Source organism: Rattus norvegicus, chromosome 1 (genome assembly GCF_021556685.1).
Source record: "Rattus norvegicus strain SHRSP/BbbUtx chromosome 1, alternate assembly SHRSP_T2T, whole genome shotgun sequence".
NCBI lineage: Eukaryota > Metazoa > Chordata > Mammalia > Rodentia > Muridae > Rattus > Rattus norvegicus.
Window position 1 is genome coordinate 137,804,951 of NC_141534.1, and position 23,339 is coordinate 137,828,289.

Below are 23,339 nucleotides of genomic sequence, written 5' to 3' on the forward strand. Positions count from 1 at the left end.
CACTTATTCTCTAGCTCAGAGTGTCCTGTTCATAAATGACACTCTGAAGCAATAGATAGGCAAAGATTTTAAGAGCAGGCTGTGATAGAATTTTCTGCCTGTTCCCAAGGTAGGCCAAAGTTTAATGTTGGTGAAATATTGCCTAAATGTATTCTAAGAAAAAAATCAGGAAAAGTTTTTTTCCAAATCATTTTATTTAAAGGGGGTGGGTAGAATTTAAAGGAAAATCTAGAGAAATCAACAACAGGAAATAAAATAAAGTCTAAATCATTTTATTTAAATCTAGAAATAGAAAAGTTTAGGTCAAGGATATAGCTAAGTGGGAAAAAGTTCTTTGGCATTCAAGCCGGAGTTAAATCTTGTATCTCACAGTAGGTAGAAGAGAACTTACTTCTGAAAAGTATTATTTGACCCTCATATTTGCAAACTTTCACACACGACACACACACACACACACACACACACACACACACACACACACAAAACGCATGCATGCATGCACATGCACATGCATGCATAGAGAGAAAAACACATTGATAATACTTTAAATATAAATAAAATATATAGGAATGCTCAGAGTAAACACAAAAGTGCAGTGTCATTGTCATTGTAATTGTTTAAAATGGTCCCACACATCTGGCGATCTTCTTCTCTAGCCAGCAGGGAACCCCACTGATGGTGTGTGCACCATCATCTACTAGTTGATGTTGGGGTTTAAAGTCATTTCCTGCTTTGTGAGATTACAATTAATATAAACAATATTTCAGACACTGCTTGATCTAGGAAAGCACCCCACAAAATCCAAAAAGCCTTTCCTCCTAGGCATTTCTATAGTTAGTTAGGCTACAAGCAGCTACTTTTTATTGTTTCTTACGGTCTGTATTTATCACATAATTTCCAAGACAAGCTATTTGGCTATACTTTACCTCGAAGTAGTGGTAAATTTTCCCTATCAAGGGCTACTCAGAAACGAAACTAAAAAGAAAAAAAAAAAAACAAAGCAACAACAAAGCAAACCAGTCCCCTGGACACTAAAAGGGGATTTAATGTTGTAATTAGGATCTTTGCAGTTTTGAGTAAAGACAGTCTCCTTACACACCACTGCCAAAAAGTAAAACTCTCCAGAGATGGTAATGGACATTGTCAGGGAATTATTAATGAATACCATCTAAGGAAAAGATAGCTTTCAGACGATTCTTGCTTCCACTTATATCGTTATGCTAAAGGGTTCTGCCCAGTTCGGGCTTGTCCTGATTCCTGATTTCTTGGAAGCATGCACAGGGTTTCAGCAGTTAAATTTTGCTTCTGAAATGTGGTGAGAAAGAGTTACCATGATCTTAGCCAGATATACAAGTGCAGTTCTTCAGGAGTATTGAAATGGGAACCCAAACAGACAGGTATGCTACCTGCTTGTGTTCTGGGCCTTCCCGCTGGCCTCTGGAAAAAGCAGAGAAACTTCCACTCACCCTCCACCCTAGCCTGGCAAGGCCACCTGCCCTCACTTCAAACTCGTCAGCTCTGGTCACATTAGGTACAGTTATATGCCATGTCATAATTGGATGGTGCCCAAGGAGTGTCACACTTCTATTTCTCCCACCAAGTCCTGCCTTGTTACCCCCAAAAACCCTGCAAACTGGTGAGGGACCCACTTCCTTGCATCCTTTCTATTGAGCTCCACCTTTATGCCTCAGCACATTTCTCCTGGAAACATTGATCTCTCATGTCAAAACGTGGACGACTGCATGACCTGATGATATCTCACCGCTTTAGGCAGAAGCTGAGGTGTTCTTCCAGGTAGGAACAGGAAGGGAAGAAAATCCACTTTGTAGTAAAATTGAGTGTACAAAGAAGGGAAAGAAAGGCTGGGTGGCAATTAGACAACTTGGGTTTGCAACCACACAAAGAACCTTGATTTTCAAAGAACGAGGTCACTGTTGTCTTCAAACCATGACCTGCCTCCTCCTGTGGTAAAGCCAGTTCTTACCATTCTTCTTCCAACATGAACTTCCTCCCTGTGTCTGTTTCTGATTCAAATCTTCTAAAATGTTTTATATCCATATGCCATTCAGATATCTTTACAATTTAATTTTTTTTACTATTTAAAATCTAGTACAGATTTCAGATCTGTCAGTATTTGCACTGTATCCCTTAATAAGTTATCTAAAACTTTAAAGACTATAATTTGTCATCTATAGAATACAGATCTTTGACCATACATTACAAATCTATGCTATTGTCCAATTAAGATGATGTAACAAAAATGTTGAAGGCTAGGTGACTTATAAACAACTCAAATTTATGACTTCCAGTCTTTAGTCTAAAATGAAAGAACTATTGGGCTTAGTGTCTGGTGTTAACCTCCTTGCTCATAGAAGACGCCCCCTCCTTGTGTTTTCATGGGAAAGCATAGACAAAGACATCTTTTTTGGACTGTCTTAGAAGACCACCAATGCCACCTATAAATCCCAAGAACCCCACCCCCTTCCATCACATTGGGGACTATGTGTTAGGAAAGATTGAAGAACATGAATGAAAGTAGAAAGCACTCAACTTATGGCTGGCTGTTGGAATATTTGATAAGCTATGAAGCAGGCTTTTGGCAGCATGCATTGCTACATCTCATTATGGAAATAGTAAGATTGTCTCTAGCTTGGGCTAAGTTGGAAGACTTTTCCCCCACTCTTAGAGCGCTTATCTTATGTGAGTGATTCTCACACTGTGGCCCAGGGAATGTCTGAGTCCCTTATGGCATCTCGGGATTTGTGAGATCAACAATATTTGCACATCACTACTAAAGACTTGTTTGATTTATCTCACAACTGTACAGTAGAGTTTTGCAGACGCTACATCATAGATGGGGATCTTGTGACTCATAAAATCAGTATGTCAGAAAAGTACGCTTACTTTCATCTAGATTGTAGCGCTATCACTCTTCAGGAGGTATGAATTGACCCGAGTTTTTACCAGCAGATGGGTAGATAAAGCACGCTTTGAAGGCACAAGAGAATATTTGGATACTGAGAACTCCAGGGATAGATTGGAGGACGTTCTGCCAAGTGAAAGAAGCCAGGCACAGAAAGATAAAGGAGAAATAAATATTCTCCTTTTACCCACCCATGAGTTCTGCCTGTCTCGTCTTCAGGAGCATTTGTTTACCATTGCAGCATTCCATATATGCCTGGGAAGAGCCCCTGCTCAGTTACTCCCTCTTTCTTGAGCCTTCTTCTTGTTACTCCGTCCTCCTCCAACCTGCTGCCCTTAGCTGAAAATTCTCTGTGACTTGTCTATATCTTTATGTGTCCTAGGTTATTTTAACCCCCAATTCTCTGCTCTTAGTCTCCACCTATCAAAATCAACCTTCTACATATTTCCAGGAAACCTGTTACAAATCACTCTTCCTCTTAAGCTCTATAGGACTTCCCATAATCTCTCTGATAAAAGTCTACATGTGAGCTTTTCTATTTTTGTCCAGCATCCTGTAGGCAAGAGAATAATTATTACTAATTATTTCTGAACACTTTCAAGGAAAGTGTGTTAAAAGTGCTGGACTCTCTTCTTTGTGAAGCTCAACCCAAGATAAATTTCCACATTGTTGCAATCATTTTCTTTGAAAGTCAAAAGGAATGAGAATCAATCTTTCTATACATATCCTCCATGAAAGTGAATCAGGTGCTATTTGCCTTTTTCAACGAAAGTAAAAGAAGGGGGCCATTTTAATCCCCATGCGCTAGGTATGTACTTGATAAGCAGTTGTTGGCTGCTGTGGGTCTGAGTGGAGATGCTGCAAAATCTGTGCTCAGTGAGGGAGTTACAGAGATTTGTGTTCTCTGTGCACCTCAGAACACAGGGTTTGCTAACAGCACACAACATGGCACCACTAATGTCGCCAAACCACCAGCCCCTAGTTAGAATGTTTGCTTCATTAGACAGACTTGGGGGAAAGAACAGTGAGTGGTTGTAGCCATAGCCAGAAGGTGGAAAATCCCATATACCACAAGCATGAGTTTGTCGTTATTCTTTCTTTGTGGAACTCTATAAAATAATACAACAGAAAGTTCTGGAAACTTTACAGCTCACAAGGGAATGAACTACAAGCTCATAAACCAGGTGCTGTCGATGTTTTGCCAAAGCTACCAGGCTGATCTGGAGACACTTGCCCTGAGGACCCTGGCTTCATTTTGGAGATGTTGTAGTGTGTGTGTGAGTCTCCTTCAGTCACCTTTATTTGTGAGTACCAACCCCACCTCAAAACTCAGAAAGAAGTCTTGCCAATGAATGGCGCAATTTAATATCCATGCGTTTGGAGGCCATTGCCCAACAGGACTGCAAAATTAGGCAGGAAATACCCCCTAGGCAGGCTTGTCTGACATGCATTCCAAACTTTGCAAGAGAATCCTAAACACTTTCGTTTCTCAGGGACTTGGAGTCCTTCTCCCTCAGTCCAAAGTTTCTTCTTTATCTTCAAGTAACCATAAACAAACACAGTTTTGGCAATTGCCCCTGGGAAAGATAATGCTGATGTGGTTATCAGAAATTCCATTTTGACTTGGCCTCTTTTTCCCAGGACTTTACAGCTGTTTCCCGTTGCCTTGCATTCCTCTCTCGCGCTGCCTTTAGAGCAGCTTTAAATGGGCAAAGCAGAGCCTCGGCTTTCTTTGGAACAGGACTTTGCGCCTCTGACTCCAACTTCTGCTTTCAACATAAAGACTCTTGCTTCCCAATTTACCACTCGTTCTTCATGGAAAACAGTAACTGTATCCCCAGGGCAATTGGGCAAATGAGGTTACAGGCCCTGCAATTAATGAAACACATTAATATCATCATACTTTTCTTCACTTCTTTCCCTAAAGTTTTAAAGAAGGTTCCCAGGCATATCTGGTCTATGCTGTGAACACAGAAGAATGATATTGAATAAGCAGGGACATAAATGAACGTTTTTACTAAGAACAAAGCGTTTTAGAGCAGTTTTAGTCCACTATGCCCCTTCTTGATAAATTGTGTTGACCCAAGACTAAATTGGTTTAGTGGACTTTTCTTAAAGATACAACCTGCTAATTAGCTTTTATATTAAACATTTAATTTAATTTAATGTATGTACTGGATTTGTTCTGGAAAATATTTCCCTTATTCCTCAGGAAAAAAGAGACTCCAATTTTGGTAGCACCAGGAAGCAAAAAGCACAGGAGCAATAAAAGACAACATTGTAATATTACTACAAACACATGTGTGATTTAAATTACACACACCGCACACACATTAAATTAAATTGTTTAATATAAAAGTAAATTAACTTGTAGTCGTGCACATAAAAGACAGGGGAATGTATCAAAATCCTAGCTTTATAATGTTATTCATGAACAAACAATTACTGAGAGCTGTCAGCCCACTTCAGTATGAATTTTTCTGTATGTTTTACTTTTCTTCAAAAACTTACATTACTAATAAGGTCATGAAAAGTAATGTACGTGTAGTATACATATATATATATATATATATATATATATACATATATTTGTAAGTATGTATGTTTGAAAATTATGCATTATTTTAATCTAGAACCGTTTGAGGTATTTATAAACACATTGGATAGACTTTATATTTTTCTTTCTAATCTCTTGGACATAGGATAGACTCCCAAGTTATTCACTGTCACACTCCTGGGTGCTTATTACTGTGTTAAACAAATACACCAAATGGGAAGTGTAAGGTTAGAACTGACACACACAGACCCACATGTGGAAGCTATGACTTGATTACCTCTTCAGCAGATTTACCTTTCTAATTATGCTGTTCTTAAGCCAATATTAAACTTAGTAAGCACTCCCTAAGCACAAATTTACTGATAGCGTGGAAATGGCTTTGGCATAAAACTAAGTTGGGGGCATTAGCAGATCAAGGTCTTTGTTCTTCCACACCAGAAGGAGCCCAGCCACCCTTGCAAAGAACACTGCAATGATTTACCACACTGCAAATTCCTCATGTGCTGGGCTAGAAGCAGCAGACCCTCAGCTGTCAGAGATGACGTCTTTCAGATGGGAAGTCAGGATGATTGTTAAGGCACCCACGGCATGTTCCACCACTGCAGGATGGTCATTAACACTAATGATCCTGGCGGCGTTCCAAGCTAGGAAGCCATGTGCTACTTCTCTTGAACATTCACTTGAAATTTCAGCTGAAGAAGTTGCTTTTCTGGTAGGGGCCCATCTATTTGTAGTGCCTCAGACAGCTGCAAGACAGATGCTATGTCACACTCCAGACATGCCTGATTTCAATAGTGGACACAACTATGCCACTGGAACCATTATTTTGACTCAAAAAGACTAGTTTGATGGAAATTGTGACTGTAAAGTCATTAATATTGCCAACTGTAATGGTCGTACTATGATGAAAGTTGGGCTATTTTGGAAATGGCTTTAGCAGTCATAAGTTGAGTTTGATTTAACTTGGCATGAGTAAAGGTAGCTCCTAACAGTTTCTTTTCATCCAGTACTTTAAAGCCCTAAACCACTAGCTTCTGATGGTGAATGTAGGTAGTGCTCTCATATTATAGTTCAGCAAGCTGAGGCCCAGAGAACTAAGGAATAGCTTATCCAAGGGCACAGTTAGTGGCACAGTGGAATTTCTTCCCCTATTACGCTGCTGTCCACCATACTCATTACATTCTGAGGAGATCTGTTCCATCCTTAGGACACAAGCTACTTCTTAGCATATTAGAGGCAGTAAATACAAAAAGTTGATTTGATGGTTAAAAAAGAAAAACTAGGTTTCAAATTCATACTTCTCACTAAAGTGGGACGTTTCAGTGTGAGATTGTTCTACAAACCTATTTCCTACACACGGAAATCCTCGACAATTAATTTTTTCAAGTTTTTAAATTGTTTTGTGAGCAGAGTGACAAAGCGTGTTTTGGAAATTTAAGTTCCAGAGCCCAGTCTCAGTGAGGTAATTTACACCTTTTCGTGCACGATAAAGCTGTACCTGAGTTCATTGTATTAGCAAGAGTGTGAACAGTGTGGTCACCTTGGAGACAGACATCCCAAGCACACCGTGTTTCTCTGTGCAAGGACCTGTGCTGTTTTGACAGTAGTAGGTACCATGCTGAAAAGACAATGAAGCATCTTTCTTTGTAGAACCTCAGAAGCCATTGACTCACCAGAACTCCTAGGGACTAAACCACCAACCAAAGAGTATACATGGAGTGACCTATGACTCCAGCCACATATGTAGCAGAGGATGGCCTTGTCAGACATCAATAGGAGGAGATGCCCTTGGTTCTGTGAAGACTTGAAGCCCCAGTGTACTGGAATGCCAGGGCAGGGGGCTTGGGAGTGGAAGGGTAGGGGAGCACCCTCGTAGAAGCATAGGAGATTTTAGGAGGGGAAATCAGGAAAGGGTCTAACATTTGAAAGGTAAATATATGAAATAACCAATAAAAAAGAATCTGTAAAAATAAGACTGATGCTAAGTTTAAGGACAAATTGATCATGTAATCTCTTAGCTCAGTTCTCTGCTGTTATAAAGGAACATCACAGCCTGGGCTTCATATGTAGAGCAAAAACTGACTTGGATTGATGCTGATGAGGCTGCAAAGTAGAAGACCAGGGTACACTTGTCTAGCGAGGAACTTCGCCTTCCCTTATAATATGGTCAAAGTAAGCACGCAAGAGACAAGCAGGCCAAACTCACCCTTTTAATTAGGAATCCTGCCCAGTGATAACAGTCTTAAGCTGTTTATTGAAATGGCACTTCTAATGCTGTCTGTATCTGTTTCTCCCTTGTGGTAGCCAGGCCTTTTGGACACTATCTTTGGCTAGAGGGAGTGAAGCCTAATGGGGTGTGGGTACATGCAGTTCAGGATCTCTGTCAAGGATGTGTATGAGGGCAAAAACCACACCAGGGGACAACTTCGGAGAACCTTATTTCGAGTTTGGGGAAGTGAGGGAGAGTATTTATGCCCCTGGTGAGGTGGTTAGGGTCTGGGGGAAAAGGGAGAGGGGTTGTGTGGCTATGTACCATTGGCCAGGGCAGTGGTGTTGGAAAACACTTCATTTGCATCCTCAAGGGATAATGGGTGGAAGAGACCTTTAATGTCAAAGGAGTGAAGCCTCATAATTGTCAGGGTAATAAATCCTACTGGAATTGATGGTGTGAGAGCTGGCTTTATGACAACAGGTTGGGGGGAGGGAGGTAGTCAATTCTTGCTTTCCTCATCTGAGGTATCTGAGGTTGAAGTTTCCTCTCCCCTTCTTCAGCTCTGGGCCATTACAGCCCTCAGTCTGTCACAGAGTAACTTGGTTTCAGTTCTCAAGCTTCTTAAAACTGAATTAAAGCTTGGCATGAACTTTGAAGGAGAAGCTTAGTCCACGATAGACAATCATATCCCAGGACCCATGGGAAGCTTCACTATCTGTGTTTTACTAATACAGATTCATCAATCATCCTAAACATCTTATTGGATTGCACTGGCTTTATGATGCTGTATGCATTTCATTTATGAATCTGCCTAAAATTCTACTTAAAAAGATTCATAAGTATGAATATTTTATACCTAATTTTATAGCCATATGTATTTAAGCAGCAAGAGTAACTTAAGTCAATGTCATGTCCTTTGAAAATTCATTTTATTAATATACTCTTGTATATGAGTGTTATCATTTACTTCTTCAAGGGTTATTCCTAAAAAAATGTAAAATTTACTGAAGGAATCATGTCTATCATTGCTAATATTTTTACATAGTAGAGTAAGCATAAAATAAAGTAATACAAGTGCAGGGAAATAATAAATTTGCAGAAAACTGCAAATTTTTTTGCTAGAGTGTTGGAGAATAGAATAGAACATTCTATTTTTCCATGATAACATACAAAAATTGTTCTGAATAAATGTAATTTGTAAATGAAGCATGAGAAGAAATTACTGTGAGGTTGTGGTACAGAATGTTTTCAAGTACCCACCCAGTACTGTATTTCACTCCCAAGTTGTTATTTATAGATATTTTGAGTATACTAAAAAGTTTATGGCATGTTGTAGTAATAGTATACATTAAAAGTGTCTTGATAATAAAAAAAGACGAGTATTTTAAAACAGGGCAAGAATAATAGAATGTAATGAGTCAGGTAACAAAATATAAAGGAATAACATGTAAAGTGTTCTTGAGTTCTCACATTCAAATCTGCACTTAGCCCTTCATAGAACTTTCTTTGAGGTATTTCTGACATACATTCATATAAATTTGTAATTTGTGTGAGGTTTCCTGTTTTTTTTGAAATTGTGTTCTGTTTTGAGACTCAGTCTTACTACATCCTTTACTCTGACCTTGAGCTTGAGACCCTTCTGATTCTATGCCAGAGGTGCTGTGGTTATCCATAGGTATCACCTTGCCCAGCTGTAAACATTTATTGGGAGCCATTATTTTAAAGCTAGGGACCACATATGTTTAGAGTGATTCAAAAGACATATTCACTCACAAAAATCTCTTCCCATCAATCATAGACAGAAGAAACCTGAAAGAGCCCATATATTTTGCAATTGATTTGTACAATTAAATTTAACAGTGAATAAACAGCTATAAAGGAATTAGAAATCCATTTGAATGGAGGAGCCTGCATATGAATTTCTCCCTTCTGAATTTACCTTACCTTGAGCAATCTCGCATTCAACTTCAAGAACGCTTGAGGTTATAATGAAGTTAGAAGGGTAAGGGTGTGTTTATCACAGCATTCTAAAGTGAACTATAGGACTTGATAGTATCTCAAATTAATTAAGAATGTGCGAGGGGTGTTCTTAATAAACCCGGCCAACTATTAAATCAGGTTGACCCCCCTGAAGGTGGAAGCTGAATTGCTATTGGTCCAGAATCGTAAGATTATCTGATCTTGGTTCTCACCATGTGCTGAGTGTTCTAAAACCTCATTAATTTAGATGTCTTCATTTGAATCTCATGACAATTGGAGCAAGATGTACCATTCTTCATTACCTAGAAAGAAACATTCCCAACAGGGAAGAAATAATCTCATTAAGACCTCATGGTACCATGTAAAGTATTAAACGGAACAAACAGTTTGCAGACTCTTAGCATGATGCATGTGTACATGCCCTGACTACAGAATGAAAACTCACAACAGGATCTTAAAGTATATTCATTATATTTTACAGTTGAAATCTTTTTAGCATGTAGTCTATTTCTATCACCTAATTATTTATTTATATGTTTTTCCTACCTCATCTTCCTAATTTTTAGACTTTTCTAATTTATAATTCTACTGGTCCATCATTTCATGTTTATGATATTTAATTTATCAAGAGACATACATTTTGGATTTGTTAGAACAAATTCTAGTCATGAGCCATATCTAATCTTATTATAAAAGTATAGATGATCATTATAATATTTTCAGATTATGTTTTTAAAGTAGTCATCTTTAAATAGTTAAGTAAAAATGATGATATTAATGGTTTACAACAAAGACTTTTCTATTCTTCACTTAAAATATCTTCATTTAGAGATGCAAATGCAAGTATGGCTTGAGTTAGGCTGTCGAACACCCTACATGTATAGGATATCCTTCCACAGCAAATAATTACTTATCACCCTACAACTTAGAAGCTTCCAAGACTGTGTTTATTTTAAATGACTTGATCAGCTATTAACATAATGAAATAGTTGACAAATAAATTTACAATCCACGAAATGAACCAAAAATTATGAAAATGAAAATGGTTTGGTAAGATACCAATTTGAACCAAACGTTCTGAGATTGGTGAGCCCTTCACGTTGATGCTGCATATGGTCAGGACCTAAGCAAATTTGTTGAGTGGAAGCTCCTGAGAAAACAGAGCTAGAAGGAAAAATTCTGTGCTCTGTCTGGAAGGTGCAGGGCCAGGTCCATCAACACCAGGAGAAGCAAACTTGAGCAGATGTGAAGCATGTTACTGTTATATTAGAGTCAGCCGCTGATTGGTGAAGCACCACAGTGAGGAGGCATCTGCCTGCTCAACAAGTTTGTCTACTCAAAATTCAAAGCCTTGCCTGGGAAAGCCACGATGCATATATTACATATGTAATATATATGTAAGGATATTCATCTCCTGTGTCTGCTATTCATCAAAGCCTGAACATGAGGAAACCCCAGGACATTTTGGCTGGCTGTGGTACTTGGATCAAGGAAGAAAAAGCATGACCTTCTTCATCCCTGGTAGGGGTAGGAGAGATAACTTTGCCCAACAGGTGGATAAAGGATCACTTCCACCAGTATTAACTGGGTGTGTACTTATGGATTTAACTACAAATGGCCACATTATGAATTAATGAGAACATACTGAGAACAATGTCTTTAACCCATGATACTTTTAAGACATATCCTAAACCTTTCTAAACTACAACAGTAAAAACTTGACTATTTAAGGTAGTGGCTACTTTAGTAGCTGGTGTCCCACTGTGAATAAAAAATCCGACCACCCATAATCATGGCCTGGCATCAATAAGCACCACATGAGAGTAATAAATTCTGATTTTTTAAAAAAATATTTTACTGTATGTGTATGATGTTTCTGTTTGTGTATATTATGTCTCTACATGTTTCTGATGCCTTCAGAGTCAGAAAAGGGTAATAGATTCCTTAGATAGTTGTGATCTGTTTCAAGTCAGTGCTTGGAACCAAATACAGGTCCTCTGCAAAAGCAGTATTGGCTATTTACCCATATTCCACCTCTCCAGTCGTGCGCGCGCGTGCGCACACACACACACACACACACACACACACATTTGGCATATATTAAAAGGACAGGTATTTAATTAGAATAATGCTGTTACCACAACAAACATTAGACAAATATTTCTGACCAATGGTATTTTGTGTATAAGTTGTGAGTAGAGAAAAACAGTTAAACTATGGTACAGTTCAATCATCTGAGGACAACACATAGAGAATTAGAGTATTATATGATTACACATGCTGTCACCTTTACTTAAGCAGGCTTGTTTCCCTGTGGCAAAATAAAATGCAACATATAAAACTAGGAACAAGAGCAGTTGTTTCAAACACTAAGCACCTGCACCGCACATTTTAGAAGGGAGATTTCAACATGCTGTTTGCTTTAGCATGATACTTAAGGTGATTTGAAGGTCTAATTTGAGTACAAATATATCCTATGAAGAAGGCAGGCTATTTATCCAACAGTGATAGTTCACATCTGCAGTGAACTGCTTATGTACACTTATCATAGAGACAGTATACTTATTGCAACTCTGTTTTCTTGAAATAGTTAATTTTAATACTTATTTTTTATTAATTTTAATTGCATATATGTGTGTATGTTTATTAGTAGGTATGTGTAAAGGAGGGTCATTGCCTGTAGAGACCAGAGGAATCATGTCACTTTAAAAGCAGAGTTCCAGGTTTCCTGACGTGGGTGCTAAAACCTGAGCTTGGGTCTTTTGCAAGAGAGTACAAGCGCTGAAGTACTGAGCCTTCTCTCAAGCCCATGTGTGCTCTTGACGTGAAGGGCTCTTGATTTGTTATGTTGGTAATTCAGAACATGAACACATGAATTCATTCTACAAATAAAAACAGCTGACCTTAGAGAGGTTCCCAGGGTGTTTTCAAGTTAGATTTATAACTTCCTCAAAGAAGCAAGGGAGTTTCATTTTTATCCTTCAAGAGGAGAGAATCCTAAAGACCTGCTCTGAAGCTGATTTGGAGGACCAGGATTGCTTTTTTTTTGTGTGTGTAGCAGCTGAGAAAAGTGGGGTTCTGTGGAGCACTGAATTTATCACAAAGCCCAATTTCAGATATAATACAGCCAGGAATGAAACATGGGTCTCTGTCTCCAAAATTTGGAGCTATTCATTGTATCCTTGCTATTTTGATGTGTTCTTTAGACTATAAGCATACACAAGAATTTATTAGAATTACAGATACAGAAGCTTGCCCTTACACCTACAGATTCTAAATCCAAGAAGTCTACTATAATGAGTAGAACTTAGTTTGGGTTCTAGCTGTGGGGTGGTCAGTCTGATGTGACCACATCCTTTAAGATCTGGTTCACCCCCAAAACATATCTGGAGCTTTGCCAAAAAATGAGAGTGCTTGTTTGTTTTCGTTAAGCCTCTTCTCTAACCTTGCCCTCTAACTTAGTCTGTTTTTATTATTCATGTTAGCCTTTTTAGTAACTTGTCAGTTAGTAACACATTTTGAATAGATCTGGAGGCTTCAAGGAGTATTTTTCATTTACCATAACTTTAGTAAGCATCTCCTGGGATTAGACATTGCTCCTCCAAAGTAGGAAAGACAATACGGATACATCACTGGTCAAGACCCAGGCTCTGGTCTCAAGAGCTTCAGGTTTTCATCTTAGGATCTTGCTGGGTATAAACAGTTAAATAAGAGGGCTTATAATGTGCCTTTAACTCACAAAAAAAGACAACAAACAATGATGTGTATTGATAGTAAGGTCATGCTCAGTGGGAATGTTAACACCAATTATCATCTAATAAGCATCTTATCCAGATGCATTGCATCACCACGTGGCCCCAGTCGACAAGCATCAGCTTCTTTAGAGTCCCTTTCTCTGGGAGGGAGCAAAGTTAATTTTTGAGTGGGATCTACTTACTCCTAGCATGTTTTTTGGCCTTGTGGTGACTCCCCACAGAAAACTCTGAGTCGGGGATTCAGAGGGGTCCAGCCTGTGTTGGATGGGCTAGAGAGATTCATTTGAAGAGCAGGCCCCAATTGAAGCACAAGTAAGGTAATTAAAAATTGTGCAGAACTCTGGGGAAGTTTTTATGTATTAAAAAAAATGTTCCAATTGGCAAAGCAGTTGAGGGACTTTTGTTGACTGGGCCAAGCACTGGGCATATCTGAACACCTCCCAAGGTTATTTGTAAGCATAAAAATTTAGAAAATAGTATCTTGAAAAGCTAGGAAAGAAACAAGTAGGAACCTTGTAGCCATCCCACAATGGGTAATAACTATGCTTTCAATGTCTGCACTAAAGGTGTCTTTGAATACAATTTCTGGAAAATTCTTGACTGTCAAAGTATGGCAAGATATGAAAAAATTCTTACTTGAGGGATAAATAATTCCCAAAAAGACTTTTCCTATAAAGCCAGATAGATTTAAGGCTTTGAAAATAGCCCTTTAGTCTCTTTTGACTTGCAACGATGGCTTGGGAGATAGAAAAGAAGAGGTTATTTGGTAGAAATCCAAAGGTTGATATATTTTCAGTTGACTCCATTTTTATTTCTGTTCACTTTGAACATGTTTTCTTAAAAAATACTGTACTGACCTCTTTGAGAGGGGCCAATAGTTGGAAAATTATAAAAATAGAAATAAAGGCTAATAATTCTAAAATTATGCTTGCAACATATGGTGCAATATCTTGAATAGCATGTATAAACAAAATATTTTAATGGTGTTTTTATGAATATGCAAACAGAGAGATGACACAACATAAATGCATAAAGGATGAGAGGGGTGATCTAGGGTGAGAAGAAAACACATTTGCTGCCTCAGAAAGCACCCAGTGCAACACATACAAAACAAAGAACATAATCACCATGGAAACAAACCTCTGGGCATGTCTGTGAGGGATTTTCTGATGGGGAAAATTAAGGTGGAAGGACTCACTTTAAATGTGGGTAGCCATGTCCAATAGACCCAGGCCCTAAACTAAACAAAAAAGAAAATGGAACTGCATTTATTTCTTTGCCTCCTGACTGGATACAGCATGACCATCTTCCTTATGCTCCTTCTACCATGCCTTGTGGGGATAGTCCCCACTCTCAACTCCATGAGATCACCAGGAAGATGGATATCTAGTGAGGACTGTCTTTACTAAATAGATTGAAGTGAAAGGATCTGCTCACTGAATGTAGCCTCATGCCTTGATATCCTGGGAAGTATTTTTTAAAAAAGGAAGCTAATAGAAGGGAAGCACCCATCATCATGCAGCACATGGCTATAGTATGTTTGCCATGACATCCCCACCATGATGGACTGTCCTAGAAATAAGGATCAAAATAAAACCTTTTCTTGTTCAACTTACTCTTGTCAGCTAGTATGTCATATGTAATGCTGAGAAAAACAGCTAACGCAATCGTTCTGAGATTGTGACCTAGTCTCCTAGTACTTTGAAATAGCTAGGTCCGATAAATCACTGGAGGCCAAGTGCCCTTATCTGTTCACAATGTTAACAGCCCAGGTGGATGACGGTGCCACATGAGAATTCACTAATGAGAGTTTGCTAAGCAAACAATTGCAGCACTTCAGCTCAAGCCTCCATAATGGCAGTTTCAGATTGTCTGTTAGGGCTTTCAGTGGATTCTGAAAGGAGAGAAATGGCAGAAAGATGCTCAGGTGTCCCATCACCACGTTCCTTGGAAGGTCAGTCTTCCAGGAGTGAATTCAATGGAATGCCAGACTGGAAACTGGGACAAAAGCAAGGCCACAGACCTACTCACGATTCCTACCAGCATGTTAAAGATTGACAAATGTTCCAAAATCAGTGAAGGCTGTTTGGTCAAATAATTTGAAAAATCAGGCTTGAGTATATTTAACTCCAAAGAGCTGAAAAATAACTTTCTGTTTTGCTAGTGTTTCATTTCTAAATGTGTCCATAGACCAAGAATTAATACTAGCTAGTTGTTAGACCATAGTTTTCTTTTGCAAAACAACTAGTATTGGCTTCATTTTGTTTGATAGATGTATATTTCATCCAACAGAAGTAACTATAGACCCTGGATTTTATTTTTCCCATTTAAATCCATTTGTAATTTATAAAATGTTATTATTGCTTCATAAGGCAATAGGTCCAAACATACTTGAAATTATCCTTAAATTTCCCCAAGTTATTTTTCCAGCACTAAACCATCTACCCTATTTGATAAAAATTTAAAGAAAAGCATTCTACATGCACTTTCAGGGACTGCCATTCTTTTAACTTACTTAATTTATTTTAATTTTTATTTTATATGCATACATATGTATCTATGTGAGCATGTACCAATGTGTGATGGGGTTGTAGAACCTAGAAGAGTATATCAGATGACCCTGAAGCCGGAATACATTATGATTATGAACTACCTACCCAACCTGAATGCCAGGGACAGGCTTGAGTGGTCTGCAAGGGCAACAATCTCTCCTAACTATTAAGTCATTTCAACAACGCTTCCCCAACCCCCAAATTAATTATATTAACTGATAGAGGTTTTTCTTTTTTATCTCTCAACCACACAAATACGCCTTTTAGTATAATAGATTTAAGAAGAGTTTTCTTACCTCTGTGAAATGTTGATTGCTCTTTAAATTGTGGATTTAAAATTCTGTTCTATTTTACTATGAATATGGATATATTATTTACACTGTGAATGGGCCAGATTTCATAAGAACCCAGACATGTTTCCATGGGCATTTATCACCCTGAGCACAAATCTTGCTAGGACACCAGGAGAACCTGCTGGAAAAAAGAATGTTTCAAGAGCCAGAGTAATAATTTCTTCCTGTTTCACCAAGCAAACTAGAGAAGGCTGACCCTTGCTTTAAAACCAGTAGTGGAGTAGTCAAGGACCCTGCTCCCAAAGACATGTAAATCTTGAGGCCAATGGTCTCAATTTTTTTCACCTTGGAGATTTACACATCAGATCACTATTTCTTTTGATAGATATTTAAAATAAGTCACTTTGTTCATGTCCAAGGAGTTCAGAGAATTTTGTGGTACAGAAAGAAACTCAAGCAAAAGAAGTTTAGGCTGGAGATACACATCCTAGTCGACAACATAGAAAAGTAGAGTACACACACACACACACACACACACACACACACACACTCTCTCTCTCTCTCTCTCTCTCTCTCTCATATATACATACATACATATATATACATATATATACATACATATATATATATATATATATATGGCAACATTGTGTGACAAAATGGTAGCTGTCATAATGTGCCAGTTAACATGTCCAATGCAAGCTGATCGTTGAGCGTCCCCTGGGAAAAGAAGACAGAAACATGACAAAGAACAAAGAACATGGATCGATAATGCTTGGGGAAATAAGACAGGGAAGGTTATTTCCTCACATTGATCTGTGGCTGCCGCGCCGTAAACTCAGCCTGTTTTTCTTTTGTTAACCTTTAAGCCTGAGTATACTCGAGGCAACCGGGGAGCCAACTAACAGGTGTAGATTAAGGATCGAAGGAGGTCACCGTACCTCTGTCACCACCAGGCACCCATGTAACAACATCCCTGAAGAAATTTAAACATCGATAGCCATAATAAGGGCAAATTTATCAAGCCCAGGCAGCTTGAGCTGGGAGCCCGCCTGCATTCAGCCCATTTGCCCTTGCTAAAGCTCAATTGATTTGGACATTCTTTTACTAGAGTTGATTATCAATTGTGACATAGCAAATTTGTTACCTTCCAAGTGCTGGGCATGTCCTGGCCATTGGAGCATCTGAAGTGAAAACACCTGGCCTTCAGTTACCCCTCAACAGTGAACGGATGAGGCTGCATCAGGCTTGCCAGAGCACCATAGAAGGCTGCCCTCAGGACAGAATGGGTTTCTTCAGAAGATATAAAAGTTGGGGGGCGGTGGAGAAGATGATGTTCTCCTGCGACCTGAGAAGACTCACTGATAAGAGATATAAGTCTGACTAGAATTCCCACCTAGAAGTTTCATCATATAATGCTCACACATGCTGCTCTCTCTACCAGGGACCAACTGTACCATTCTGTCCCTACTGACCAGAGCCCGATATAAGCATCTAAGCACAGAGTGGAAATTCCTTACAGTACTATGTTCTGTGTATGGTAATTCCTTCTCCCTCGATACTCTATAAAACATCCCATTTCTTAATTTCTTGGTTATTCTTTATTGGGTAACACACTATTTCCTCTTTGTATGTTTTGCAGTTGGGTCTTGTATAGGTTAGGCTGGCCTTCAACTCACTGTGCAACTGAAGAGGATCTTGAATGTCTATTCCGCAAGCACTGGGTTCATAGGGGTGCACCATCCTGCTAGGCTGACATAACACACTCTGCAGCAGAGGTTGGTTTGTATATTGGGGTGTTCACTAAATCAACTACCACCATATTGACTGAGCAAAAGAGGCTGGTACATGAATGCATAAGTGTATGAAAAATCATAAGAATCTAGAGATAGGTAATAATTCTAAATCGAGGGATTAATGACAAATGTTGGTATGAGTCAGAGCCTGCACATTGCTGGTCCTTGTTCTGTAGATAGATTATATTGGGTAAGTATCTTCTCATGAATTCCAATTCTTCCTTCTTTCTCCCCACCTTTTCACTTCCTCCTCCTTCCCTCCTCTCTTCCTCCCTTTCACCTTTGCTATGCCCCTACACCCCAGTTCTCTTCATCACACAGGAAATGTACCACTCTGCCACTGATTATTTTAACAAGCTACAGACACTGATACTTTAGTCTGTCCCATGAGGATTGTGTACCAGCTAACACTCTGTTAAGAATTCTAGCATCTGTGTTCTTGAGGGACAGTAATCTATTTTCTTTTGTACTTTCCGTATCACTTGATTATTGTTATAAAGGTAGACTTCAGAAGGAAGCAAGCTGACCGTCCTTTCACTGAGCGCTCTATTTGTAGTGCTCTTGGAGGACTTGGAGTTTTCCCACACAGAATAAATACCCTTTTTGGAAGCTGGACGTGGGACCTGGTGGTACACAACTTGTGATCACAGTAAGTGGGAACCAGGGGATCATGTGCTTGAGGACAGCTTAGGTACCTAGTACAATCTTAAATCAAAGCATATAGACCTCGTTGGCTATGCACAATTAATATAAACAAGACAAGTGTTACTACCTTGCTGAACCGGATCTGGAGACCAACGCTGATTAGTCCAAGGTCACCCAGCTAAGAACTGGATAGCTCAGGCAGAAATCACATTGTCTGGCTGCAAATTTTATATTTTGGGGACATTCTCTCTCTCTCTCTCTCTCTCTCTCTCTCTCTCTCTCTCTCTCATTGTCTCTTTCTCATTCACTCAAACCTACAGTCAAATAGTGCTAATTAAAAGTAAAGACTCTGAAATTATATAAGGAAAATCATGGCTTATTATTCAAAAGACTAGAACCGAGGAAACAGAGAACATGCATCCAAAACATGTCCCTCAAACCCTCTTCCCCCATATACCTTTTTCCAGAGAAGTGCTTCACATGCACACTCCCTGAAGACTCATAATACAGAAAGGAGACCATGTTTATGAAACTACTCAGACCTTATCCTCCAGTGGCCCCCAAAGTATAAGTGTGTTAGCAAGCTGTACCTGTCCCGGCTTTACAACCATCATCAAGTGCTTCTTACCTTGGATAAGGTAGGGCCTGGAGTCTCTATGAAGTGACAGTGATCTGTGGCAGATGCTCTGGAGTGCACAGAGGCTTCATGTTACTGAGTCCATTGCAGCCTGGTCTGCTCTGCTAAACCCTACCTCTGTCTCTGTGGCCAGGTCTGTGTGCTGTCTGCCTCATTAAGGCCCACAGTAGCCTCGCTGTGGTGTCTGGGAAGCAGCTGTTGCCTGAGCAATGAAGCCTGTCCTAAAACACATTATTTCCTCATCCCACTCTTTCCAGGCCTGCCTGTTATCCACATCAGAAAAACAGGGTAAATGAACAACTACAAACACCTCTGGAATGACCACTAATTGGTGTCAGTGCTGATGAGGGCTTAAGGAACTGGAATGGGGCCTTTAGAACAGATTCCATTCTCCTGCCAACTGAGTTCCCCCAGGGCAGCAGGGTGTGTGGGTTCCTGGGATAGAGGGGCTCTGGACATTCCAGTCCTGCATGTTCTGCCTCCTGCATATATTAGCCATGGGGTTTTGAGAAATGAACCCATCACCAAGAGAAGACAGAGTAGCTCATGATCTCGTCAATCCTATCCCCATCCTTCACCGTCCTCGTTTGCACCTTACCTCCTTCCCTGTTGGGGACAGGAATCATAGGCTTTCACACGATAGTCAAGCATATTACCACCAAGCTAAAGCCTCTTCCCCTCCACACATTCCTTCCACACAATGTACATGCAGAGACAGAGATACAGGGGGAAAAGTGAGAGGATCTCCAGGCAGACTCTGGGCAGAACATCCGATCAAAGAGATTCTTTACATGTCTACCCATCACAGACGTCCCTGTGATGTTTAAGGTGCTGGACCTGATCTAATTAGTCACCACAAACCTTCTCACATTGTCACACACTCCTTCCTTGATAGAGTAGGCCTGGGAGACAACACGGATACTGACCAGTCTCACATCACCAAATACAGAAGAATTTGTTTGGCTTTATAATAAACCCTCAACTGGAGAAGCAGAGAATGTGAATGTTCTGATAAAAGCTGATAATTAAAAGTGAAGTGTGGCTGGGAAGATGGCCCAAGATGTACAGTGTTTGCTATACAAGTGTGAATGAAGACCTGATGTGTCAAATCCCCAGAACATACATAAAAATCATACACACCCATTACGACCATATCAAAACACACACACACACACACACACACACAGAGAGAGAGAGAGAGAGAGAGAGAGAGAGAGAGAGAGAGAATTTTCCTCACAAGAAATGCTGTTTCAACCACAGACATAAAAAGCAAATAAGAAGTAGGTGAGTTAGGGGTTGGGGATTTGGCTCAGTGGTAGAGCGCTTACCTAGGAAGCACAAGGTCCTGGGTTCGGTCCCCAGCCCCGGAAAAAAAAAAGAAGAAGAAAAAAAAGAAGTAGGTGAGTTGAGAAAAGAGAGGAAGAGAAAAAAATTCCAGAGATGCAAAAAGGAATATTCTGCATTGGGGAATCTGAACAAAAAGTTATGGTGGTTGAGACATAGGTTTATTGTAGCAAGCTCACCCTTTATTAGTGGCTAGCATGGATAAAAGATGATGCATGAGATATGGAAAGCAAAGCCTGTCTCCAGTAGGAATTTTCACAACCTCGACCTAGGAAACCCATCTGTTAGCCTTGCTTGGAAAGCTCTACCCTAAACACTGCACAGTTGAAGCATGCAACACCCTGTGATTCTAACCTCTGAGTGACACCCAGCTTTGGTCATCCAAGACTGCCCTGACTTTCAGGACTCTGAATTGCATGACTCCTAGAGGTATGGTAGAGGTTGCAGGATTATAAAACACACACACACACACACACACACACACACACACACACACACACACACACATACACACAGAGCAGCTCATGCTAACCTGTAACTCTCCACTTCCATCAACTTGACTCCTTAGCATAGTAAGAATTTCATTGAGAAAATAGTACACCTAGAGGCACACCTATCACTTGCTGATGCAGGAGGCACTATAATCATTGCTCAGCTTCCTGCCCTCTCCCAGCATGCTCTGTCAACTTCTCTTTTGTGCTAACAGGCATCTTATTCACTTTATGCCAATCCAGTCTTTCTATCCTTCCTGCTACCGTATTGGCTGATTCTGCAACCAGGAGGGCCAGGATTTAAGCTTGGGCAGTCAGTTCCCACCTGCAAAACTGCGTTATAAAGTTGGATGGCCTAATGCCTTTCCGCACAATTGATATCTGAGACCAGAGAATAGTTGTAAGAGTCTGTTCTGTGCACTGTGAGAGATTTCTGTGTTATCTCTCTTTCCCTATTAGATGCCAATAGTCACCCTCTCCACTCTCCAGATAATGTCAACTATCTTCAGGGTAAGATGGATATTTTGTGCCTGGTGAGAAACACTGAGCTGGGAAACCTCCAGGAACTCAGAGCACACAGTATTCTTAGGTGGGATATCAAACCATTTATATTAATATCAATGCACTCTGACTTATATCACAGCATTGTCACAGAAGAATGAATTCATGTTATTAAACCCAAACAAGATATGCCATGCATGAAAACCTATACTGGCTGTTGTTGTCATTTTGAAAAGAAAGAAGTACATTTCTATTATTCACTTATAATGGTTTGAATATGCTGAGCCCAGGTAGTGGCACTATTAGAAGGTGTGGCACTGTTAGAGCAGGAGTGGCCTTGTTGGAGTAGGTGTGTCACTGTGGATATAGGATTTAAGACCCATATCCTAGCTGCCTGGATATGAGTATTCTGCTAGCAGCCTTCAGAAAAAGATGTAGAATTCTCAGCTCCTCCTGCACCATGCCTACCTGGATGTTGCCATGTTCCCACCTTGATGATAATGAACTGAACCTCTGAACCTGTAAACCAGCCCCAATGAAATGTTGTCTTTGTAAGAGTTGCCTTGGTCATGGTTGTCTATTCACAGCAGGAAAATCTTATTTTGCTTTAACACCATTTTAAAAGTAGCTCTCTGCTGATATGGAGGAGAAGCAAGAGGCTATGAGGAGTGAGAACAGGAGTAGAAGGGAGAACAAGCAACAAGGAAGGGCTGTTGGCTTTGGGGTGTGGACATGACTAAGGTTGCTCATTTTGAAGTGGGTGTGTTTTTAATCACCCACAAACTTCAGCAGAGTCCTCAGCCAGCTCATCAAATCCCCAGCAATGTCCCCCACTGTGTCTGGTATCTCCTCCTCAGTGTGTACTTTTATACGTAGACTATAAAATGTAGCAACCCCGTCTTTTCTCAAAACACAAAACAACTAAATGGTCAGCACATTGCATAATGTCATGTTATGAACTCAGTGTCCTTAAGAGTATAAAAGTTTATAAGTTACTCATTGGGGGAGTTTCATGATATGAGTCACAAACAACATTATCAATATCGACTCATTGACTCTCCTAACTAACTTGTGGGCATTTTCCTACAGTATCAAAAGATCTAACCAGGAAGTCGTTATGGTTTTAGGAAATTGAGGGTAAAATGTCATCCATGGAGAATGGCTTATGAGGATATTTGTGTGTGTTTTTTAAAAATAATACTATTATTTTATATTATTTTATCCATTTTACTTTATTATTAATTAATATATCACTATATGAATAATACTATTTATAAAAATTGCAACCTATGGGCAAGCCCAGATCATATAATTCCATTCAGAGAGTTCTGTCAGATTATTCTTCAAATATCGCTGACCCTATTTTCTTGGTGTTGGTGTTTTCTGGTAGTTCTTGAAGCATCTGAGTTTTCTATACAACATACATGCATAGTGGACAAACTACAAAGTGGTTTCCAGAGAATCAAAACAGACAGATGACTGACACTGGCTGTCAGTACTCAAGGTAGAATGCTTTGGCAAACTGGGTCGCAAGCACATTGACTGTTAGAGCCCTCCTCTTTGATAAAGCTGCAAGCATTTTCTACATGACAGGACAGACTCTTGGGGTTCTAGCCTAAAAGCTGGAGCCCTTGTTCTCAGCAGGACTATTTA

General features: G+C 39.6%; 1 long non-coding RNA gene across 2 annotated transcripts; it reads right to left on the reverse strand.

The window, feature by feature from the left end:
- Nucleotides 1-4,265: 4,265 nt before the first annotated feature.
- On the reverse strand, nt 4,266-19,573 carry LOC147996844 (uncharacterized). Of its 2 annotated transcripts, none has more exons than XR_015655229.1 (5): nt 19,342-19,573; nt 17,420-17,633; nt 16,276-16,453; nt 9,885-9,974; nt 4,266-4,792 (listed from the first exon to the last, which is right to left on the reverse strand). It is a non-coding gene; the product is annotated as an uncharacterized LOC147996844 (long non-coding RNA). The 2 variants fall into 2 exon arrangements; XR_015655230.1 differs by having other exon boundaries at nt 16,276-16,450; nt 19,342-19,477.
- Nucleotides 19,574-23,339: the final 3,766 nt, after the last annotated feature.